This window comes from Pan paniscus, chromosome 2 (genome assembly GCF_029289425.2).
Source record: "Pan paniscus chromosome 2, NHGRI_mPanPan1-v2.0_pri, whole genome shotgun sequence".
Lineage (NCBI taxonomy): Eukaryota > Metazoa > Chordata > Mammalia > Primates > Hominidae > Pan > Pan paniscus.
The window spans coordinates 130,813,495-130,823,284 of record NC_085926.1 but is presented as its reverse complement, the minus strand read 5'-3'; the positions used below and the strand labels follow the sequence as shown (position 1 = coordinate 130,823,284).

The 9,790-nt window shown below is 39.3% G+C and overlaps 1 long non-coding RNA gene across 2 annotated transcripts in view; it reads right to left on the bottom strand.

Annotated features, from left to right (window-relative positions):
• Window positions 1-727: 727 nt before the first annotated feature.
• LOC134730045 (uncharacterized) overlaps window positions 728-9,790 on the bottom strand; it is a 150,125-nt gene continuing 141,062 nt past the window's right edge. Inside the window, exon 7 of one of the 2 annotated variants that reach the window (XR_010111652.1) lies at window positions 728-1,764. This is a non-coding gene — a long non-coding RNA (uncharacterized LOC134730045). The remainder of the gene's footprint in view (window positions 1,765-9,790) is intronic. The other variant, XR_010111651.1, reaches the window with a different exon arrangement.

Genomic DNA, 9,790 nt, shown 5'->3' with positions numbered 1-9,790 from the left:
GTATTTGACTTGCATACCTTCTTCATTAAACAATGCAGCATTTATTTGTAGGACTGGCCACATAATCTATAGAATTCAGTGCAAAATGAAAAGTTCCAGGCCCATTGCTTAAAAATTAGTAAGACTTTCAAGATGGTGATGGCAGAGCATTAAAGCAAGGTTAGGGCTCTTCTGAGAGTAGGACACTATGCAACCTCTGACCCTGTCTATCTGTGTTGTTTTCCATATACCCATTAAGCAACAAAAGTGTTTGTTAGAAGTAACTATGCCTAAACATTTCCCCAAAACTCTGTATCTCAAGTAAATCCAACAAAAAGGAAAAAAGATGCACAGAAGGAAACATCACTAAATTTTTTGCCACAATCCAACTTCCTTTATGCCCAATCAATGAAAGAGCCCTGGGCTAGAATCAGACACGGGCTCCATGTCTGGCTTGACCACTGGCTCATTAGTGTGACTTTGGGTGACTCACTGGACTTCCTGACCACTTAGTATTCCCCTCTGTAAAATGAGGGAGCTCATTTTTGGCACTAGGATTCTGTGAATCTTTGCTTGTTTCTGATCCAAGGCTTGTTTCCATGGCCATGTAATTATTTTTAACTTTTAATTGAAGTATAACATATATAGAGAGAGAGAGAGAGAGAAAGAGAGAGAGAGAGAGAGAAGTGCTCATATTATACGTGGACAGCTTATTGAATTTTTGCAAACTAACCATGTGTAACCAGCTCCCAGATCAAAAAGTAGAACATGACCAGAATCTCAAAAGCCCATCTTCTGTTCCCTTCTGGCAGCCCCCATTGCCACAAGGGTAGCCACCATCCTGATTTTTAATACCACGCATTAAATTTACCTGTTTTGAACTTTAAATAAATTGAATCATACACTGTGTATGCATCTGACTTCTTTAACTCCATATTATATTTTGAAACTTATCCATGTGTTTGGAGACTATTCACTCTCACTGAGGCAGTGTTCTATTGGACAAATACACCACAGCTGAATTACCATTCTACTCGTAGTGGGCATTTGAGTAGACTTCCTTTTTGGCTGGCCATATTTACCAAAAAACTTCACCATTTCTAATTCTCAAGAATCCGAGGAATGAAAATTAGTTTACTTTCTTTGATTTTGTAAACAATGAGGTTGAAATGTCCTTGTACAGAGGTTTCAAAAAGCTTTAGACTCTTTCTTTAATCTTAGAAGTGTACAATGGGCAGAAGAAAATTTTCTTGTTCCTCTTTTACCTCAACTTCTGCTTGACATTTCACAATTGCAGGTGAGGCTTCCTAGCCTGCAGAAGAAGCAATTGTTGTCATCGTTCATTAGCATCAGACCAAACTCTGTCAGATGATGATAATAAGACAGAAATGGCTTCTGAGTATATCAGGAGGAAAGCCTTCCTTCCAGAGCTCAGGAAGTCTGTGATAGACCAAACCAGACCAGGGTTTGGGTGCTGGGAACAAATCACACCTTCCAGGAGCAGTGAGCACTTACAGTCCTGGACAAGATACAGATGGGGGGCCGGGCTCTTCAGGCAAACAGGAGAAATACAGTTTCCAGAGGTATGTGAACAGACAAACCTGGCAATCGAGGCAGGAGATCTATGGCGAGGCAGCTCAACAGAAGGTAACCGTAGTTTCTCTCCAGAAGGAACTCAGCAACAGAAGATATGCAAGTTGTCCTTTCACAGTCTGGGCAGAGGTTGGTCTCAGGGAGAACTATCAGTCACCACTGGCCAGGGGCATAATTCCAACCCTGGAAAACCTGTCAAGAACAAAAAAAGACCCAGCAGCCAAGTGCTGAGACTCCAGGCAGGTTACTCAGGCTCAGATAGCCTCCTGGGACCTATCTGGAATTGCTCTACCAGAGCCAGAACATAGCCAGAGTAGACCCAGCAGTAAGATTGAACAGTGCTATCATTCACTAATTCAAAAAACAATTATTGAGCTTCTAGCCATATGCCAGGCCCTGTGCTAGGCATTGGTGGTGAACAAAACACACATACTAATCACATCAGTTAGGATGCTTTTGACTGCAAGTAGCAGAATACCTAATTAAAGTTGCTTTAAACAATAGGGCTAATTAGCAATCTCACATACAAAGCCCGGAAGAATACTGACCTAAAGCTGTCTCCGTAGCTCACCAATGTCAGGACTCTGGCTGAACTTCTTAGTTTCCCTCATGTTCACAAGAAAGCTGTAGTAGTTCTGTGAATCACATCCTCACATGATAGTATTGAAAGTAGGAAGGACTAAAACAACTTCTCCTTACATGTATTTTTTTATTTTTAAACCTGAGAGAAAAAAATCTTTTCTAAAAGCTTCCCTGTTGAATTCCTCATGTCCCCATGGCCAGAACTGGGTCATGTAACTACGACTAAACCAATTACTGGAAAGGGGAATGAGATGAACACAGTTGCTTAGACCAATCATGAAGCAAGCCCTGGGAATACTTGCCCTGATACCCAAACAAACCCACAACTCAGGGCCGTGTCAGCAGAAGAATTAGTATGGCTGTGGGCCAGACCATCAAAAACATTGCTGCCACCATCCAAACTCCTGAAAAATGGCTCCTTTCACTACCTTGGGGTCAAGATGGGTCCAAGAGTTTGGAAATCTCTTTTACTCAGCAAAACCTTAGATTCTGTTAAAAGATACAAAACTACAGCTAGATAAAAGGATTAAGTTCTAGTGTTTTGTAGCACTGTAGGATAGCTACAATTAACAATACTACATAGTTTCAAACAGCTAGAAGGAGGATATTGAATGTTCCCAACACAGAGAAATGAGAAATGTTTGAGATGATACGTAGGCTAATTAACCTAATCTGATCACTCCACAATATATGTATGAAAATGTCACTGTATATTCCATGAATCTGCACAATTATTATTTTTGAATTTAAAAAATGAAATTAAAAAAAAAAAACTTACTGAACACTGTCCCTGGGCAGGTATGTGTCGGATTTAACCTACAACGAAGAGGTCAAAGACCTCCAGCTATGAGTTCTAGAAAGCATCAGCCATCAAAGCACCCACTTCTTTAAGCTCTACCCAAACAGATTTCTGCTAAAGACCAGCTCATGTTTAATTCAGCCTGCTCTCTCTAACACTGGCACCAAGGGGGTAAAACAGAAACAGCAGCTGCTTTCTGTGCCCTCAGAAGTTTGGCATGTCCTCACTTTAAGTCCTACCACTCAGAATATTACTTCACCTCTCCTTGAGCCTATTTACATTTTTGGCTTAGACAGCTCCTGGGATAGTAAGTTCCATATGCTTCGTACTTGCTGTGTAAGACAACACTATTTTCAACACGTCTTAGAATTACCTCCTTTAAGTTTTTAAGGGTTGCCTCATCTATTCATTAGTGTTTCATTTATTAGAGGCTGGCCTGCAATCCTATTACAGGTTGTTTATTCTTTAGAAATACATTTGAGAAGGAAAAGGCCAGAATAATAATAGTTGGTATTTATCAAACAATTATTATGTACTAGGAAATACTCTTAAGTGCATTTATATGTATTAACTAATTTAATAATTGAGCAACTCTGTGAAGGAGGAATCTTTTTATACTTTTTTTTTCAGCAGAGGTACAGTGATATTAATTAACTTGCCCAAAATCACATAGCTAATAAGTTGGGGAGTATTATACCACGTATCAAAAGGAACAAGATGTTTGCCTCCCTGCAGGGCTCTTGGGTTTTTTGTTTTTTTTGTTTTTTGTTTTTTTGAGATGGAGTCTTGCTCTGTTGCCCAGGCTGGAGTGCAGTGGTGCTGTCTCGGCTCACTGCAACCTCCGCCTCCTGGGTTCAAGTGATTCTCCTGCCTCAGCCTCCCAAGTAGCTGGGATTACAGACGCATGCCACCCTGCCCAGCTAGCTTTTGTATTTTTAATAGAGACAGTGTTTCACCATGTTGGCCAGGCTGGTCTTGAACTCCTGACCTCAGCTGATCCACCCGCCTCAGCCTCCCAAAGTGCTGGGATTACAGGTGTGAGCCACCGTGCCCAGACAGGGTCTTTTTCATCTTATGGCTTGCAGGCATCTCAGAGGACTTGCTGAGATGAAACAAAATCATATGTATTTTCTCTTTTTAAAACTTAATTAATTTTTAAATTGGCAAATAAAAATTGTATATATTTATGTACAACATGTTGCTTTGAAATATGTAAATACTGTGGAATGGCTACATTGAGCTAATTAACATATGTATTAAGTAATACATATGTGAATTACTTATGTGAAGTCACATAACTTTTTTTTTGTTGCTGAGGACACTTAAAATCTACTCTTCACAATTTTCAAGAATACAATACATTGTTACTAACCGTAGTCACCATGTTGTACAATAGATCTCTCAATTCTTCCTATCTAATGGAAATATATCCCTTGACCAACTTCACCCCCTCCCTCAGCCCCCACCACAAATAAAACACGTATCAAATAGACAGAGCCAAGCCTAGCCACGGATTCTTTGCCCCTTTGTCAGCTGCTGTTCTGTCCTCTCAGACTATGGTAGCACCTGTCACATTACTCAGTGAAAAACATGCAAAGTCTCTCAGGCAGATTGTCTCTAGATCATAAAGAGGTCATCAGAGCAAAGTGGCAATTTGAGAACAGCTGTAGGAACCACATTTCCCTTCCGGGGTGGTTTTTAGAATAGCGTTCCAAGTTCAGGGCAGACATAGCTGTCTCTCCCCATTCAATCACATACCCACTGAACTGTACGGCCTTTTGACTGTCTTGGGTGCGTGTCTTGTTATAAGTTCTTTGAGAATTGGGACTATGCCTTAATCACGGGTCTAACAACTCCTTCCCCTGAAACACTTGGTGAAAGAGTCTGCCTTGTGTATGAGCTCCCTTTCTCCAACAAGACTGACAGTTTTCTGAAAGCTTCTGCGGCATTTCCTTGGCATATAGTCCAATTCTGGACATTGCCAGGACTTGGAAACCACAATGAGATACCCCTCCCAAGACCTGGGAGTTCAGAGAAAAACCTAACTGGTGGCTTGTGTTTGTTTTGTTTTGCTTTACATTGTTTTTGTTAATTCATTAGGGCAGAAGGAAGCAACCCTCTCTCCAATTCCCACTTCACCAAACTATTGTGTTTCTAAGAAGTTTGAGCCTTTCTTACCATCACCTTTACAACCTCCACCCCCACCTGATGGAAATCAGATGCTTCTTATGAGGAAAATGGAAGTGCATTGTCCCAGAAGGGAATGGTTGAAGCCTGGTGCTTTGAGTTAGGTGAAACAGAAGAAAGGATGGCACAACCACCAGAGGGAGGTTCTCTGATAACAGAAAGGGTAGATTAGGGGATTCCTACAAATGGCAGATAAACCCAATACCTCAGAGGGAGGATGGTTGAGGGATGTCCTTGGGTCCAGGGCACTAAGTGCCTAACACGAAAAGAGACATGACAGAGCTTCAGTCCGCAAGAAGAGTCCTATGTTAGAGCATCGTGGAAGAAGCAGTCGTGGATTTCAGGTAACAGTAACAAAGGTGACCACCAAGAAGAGAGTCAAGTCCTCATTCCTCCCCTACAGTCATGTAAATGCTATAGGTTATCAATATGACCCCAGGGAGAGTAGGGGTTTGTCCTGAAAACGTTACTAAGTTGAATTTGTAACCATCCATGGGGAGTATGGCCCAAGCAAGAATAATTTTTATTTAGAAAAATGTAAAGATGTTTGAATTGTTTTATAATTTAAATTTTTTAATTTGAAATTTTAATTTTAAAAAATAAAAAGAAAATATTATGATGTATTTTGAATCTAGGTGTTGTGGAACAAATTCATACCTACTAAAAATTCAGATTGTCCTCTGAGAGTTAAACTCTAGACCAGGAGTGGGCAAAGTATAGCCCATAAGGGCAAATCTGCCACCTGGTTTTATAAATAAAGTTTTACTGGAACATAACCACACCCAGGCACTTATATATTGTCTATTGCTTTCACACTACAATGTCAGGATTGAGGAGCTGTAACACAGACTGTATGGCCCACAAAACCTAAAATATTTACTGTCTGGTCCTTCACAGAAAAAAAGAACAAAATCTGTCAATCCTTGCACTAGACCAACAGAAAATGGGTGTGGGCAGCCTTCCCCTGAAAGACTCCAGATGGTTTCCCATCAGCAGAACACCTCAGAGCCTTCCTGACCAGGTGAACAGATTTGAGACCTCTGTGTAACATGATTGAAACACTGGATATATATGAGGCGTGGCCTTCTGTCTGAAATCTTTATTACTTCCTGTTTTTGAATTCTAGAAGCTTTTCCTGGAATACCAAGCTACTAGTGTCTCATAGATTGCCACATTTCTAGGTCACCTCATGAACCAGTTGCCATTTTTGATGATTATTTATCACCATTATTGGCCAGTAGTTTTTTAATGCTTCTTATACATTGTATTAGTTAGGGTTCTCTAGAGGGACAAAACTAATGGAATGTACATATATATAGAGAGAGTATTGTATTGTATTAGGGTTCTCTAGAGGGACAGAAATAATGGAATATATATATACACATGGGCCTTCCATTACTAGCCCATGTAGGCTGGGAGGCTAGGCCAGTCTCACTTTTCAAATTTTTCTGCTTGCTTATATTCTAGCCATGCTAGCAGCTGATTAGATTGTGCCCACCCAGAGTAAGAGTAGGCACCTTTTCCCAGCCCACTGACTCAAACAGTTAATCTCCTTTGGCAACACCCTCACAGACACACCCGGAATCAATACTTTGTATCCTTCAATCCAGTCAAGTTGACATTCAGTATTAACATGCATAAAGTACTGTGCTAAGCACTTTATACACATTTCCCACTCAATATTCAAAATAGTCCATTGAGGCAGATGCTACTTTCCCCTACTTTGAGATAAAGAATCTCATAGGCCTAGGAAAGGATAGAGAGAAGTGCCAAGGCCATCAGTCTAACAAGTAGCAGAGACAGACTCAGACCTATGTCTGCCTGACTCTAGCTCATATGCTTAGAGCCACGCCTCTTCCAATGTCAAGCTTATTCCTGCTCCCAAGCATTTGTCCATGCTGCAGTTAAAGAAGTGGAAAAAGTCCCTCCCTTTTTCTTTTGTATCTATAACCCAAAGCTTATCTCAAACTCCACTTTCTCCAGGAACCCTTGAAATACTTGTGGTCACTGAACCTCACATCTCTTAACCACCTAAACTTAGACCATCTTCTACTACTCTCAAATTGTTCAATATGTGTGAATCATTCTTCCCAACCAATTTTTAAATGCTCCCAGAGAAGAAATTGTTGCTTAAATTGTTGTTATTATTTTTTTAGAGATGGGGTCTTGCTCTGTCTCCAGGCACTCATGGGCTCAAGCAATCCTCCTGCCTCAGCCTCCCTAGTAGCTAGGACTACAGGCATGCACCACCACACCTGGCTAATTTTTTAAAAAAATTTTCGTAGAGACAGAGTTTTACTATTTTGCCCAGGCTGGTCATAAACCTTAAATCGTTTTTTAAACATAACCACAGCCCTTGATTAATTTGTATGCATCCAGAGATATGGTGGAGCTTATACGAAGGTCTGAAGATTGACCTTCTTGTTTGTTGTTGTTATCATTATTTAAGTATCCCAGTTGCTTTCTGGTTTAAAAATAACATTCTCCAACTGGAAGGCAAGACAAATCAGGAAGAGTTTAATCTCATTTGTTGACGTAATCTACTTTCAGACAGAAGAAGTAGGACAAAAGTTTAACCAGTCCTTTGAAAATTTCCTGCTTAGAAACAAAACTATACATATGTGCACACACACACGCATGCACGCACACACACACCCAATAATATGTATGTGTGTATGTATACATATATAAAAACATATACACATATGTATACACAATTATCCAAATGTTTTGTAAAATATTTTTATACTTTATTTAGCTGAAATGAAACAAAAGGTTAACAGTGATTATATCTGGGTAGTAGAAATATGGCTAGTTTTTATTTTCTTCTTTATTCCTTCCTGTATGTCCCAATTTTCTACAGTGAAAATGTGTTAGAGTCAGAAATTAACAATAGGTGATATATTTTTAAATATCCCTGCTTAGTTCCTAAGAGAAATGATGATAAGTCACAGACACTTGCCAAGATCAGAGTCATGACATTCCTCCAACTACACAATTTTACCAAATATCTTGTTTCTTGCTGGATGTCAAAAAAGTCTGAGAATTCAGTTGGTCTTTGCATGACACTACTGCTTATCATTAAGATTTATCAAACACTCAATCAAGGCTGATCATGAGACTCTGCAATAATTGAGCTAATTAGTTGCATTGTGTCTACTGGTATGGTCTAATCTCATACATTCAAAAGTGGACAGTTCATTCTTAGAAGAGGTTCACACATCGGAAAGTGTTCTAGTAGACCAGCTGAGAGCGAATGGAACACAAAGAAGATATACTTTAATAGGAGAAACATGGAGTAGAGATCTAGGGCCTCAGTGGTGAAGCATTGTCTAGGTAGACTGCATATTGTGAGGAGATCTTTGTGGACACTCCTGGGGACCAAAGCTGTCCCTAAACCCCTAAAGACTTATGGGCCGACTATTGCAATTTCAGGCGTTCTCAAAATATTATGTTAGTTTACTAGTTTCCAAGAGAGATTACTTGAGTTATATGGGCAGTTTTCTCTAGTTTAGGCTTATAAAAAAAGTTCTTTCTGAGAGAATTAGTTCCCATTCTTCTTGTATATATGTATGTGCCATTTATCCCTGGTGGGGTATTCATGAGGCGGTTCATCAAGCCCATAGGTCAGGACTCTGTTATTATAGACTCCAGAACCAGGCAACCTTAAAATATAGTACATCAGGATTTCTTTCTAAGATTAGACATTTCCTGATCCAGTCAAATACTGACTGAGAAAATAATAAGCCACCTTTTCAAACTTTGCATAAGCAAACCCAAGAGTGGCCTTTCCTATCCAAACCACTGCTAAGCCTACAGTGGCCACTTTCCCAAGAGCTGAATTGTCTATTTTAAGTAGATTATAGTAACTATCATTTTTTTCAAGATATATGTGAATTGTACTTTTTAAAAAATAAAATATGTCAATTAACTGTGGAAAATAGGCTGAAGGAAGAAGTTAGAAGTCTAGAATCTGGAAAGATCCACAAAGTAAAGAGATTCTGGCAATGACATAGCATAGCAACTCTTGGAGACATAATAGAGTTTGTGTTTCAGTTACTTACTGCTGTGTAATAAACTACCCCCAAAACTTGTGGCTTCAAACAAGAGCCATTTTATTATATCACATGATATTGAGCACTTTGTTACCACATTCTTCCCAAGAGGGTTCAATGTCCTTTGGGCTCCAGGCTAACATATAGATAAGAGATATCAGTTAGGTTTTGCAGAATCTTAGACTTTATGATGCCACGAGGCCTACCTCTTCATGAGAGAAAAGTTATAAATGTCTCTGGGCTACCTCAAATGGATATAGTTTAATCAAAATTTACAGGGTTTTATTGCAACTTTATATATTCATCTCTGTTTCAACATCTCCCCACCTTCCATTTCATAACAACTCTTCACATTTCATCAGGAACAGTGGAGAAGCCATCAGATAAAATGTCTTTTTGTTAGCTATTGGGATTTGGTAATACCTCACACCTATTTTCAATCATAGAGAGGTTTCTAGAAAAGTCTGGCTTTATCGATATCTCATCACATTAAATGGACAGATGAAAAACAAAATTATCTAGATACGTAGGAAAAGGCAAAGGCAAAATATTTTAGAGAAGATACAGATTATAACTAATTACAATTTTTCAATAT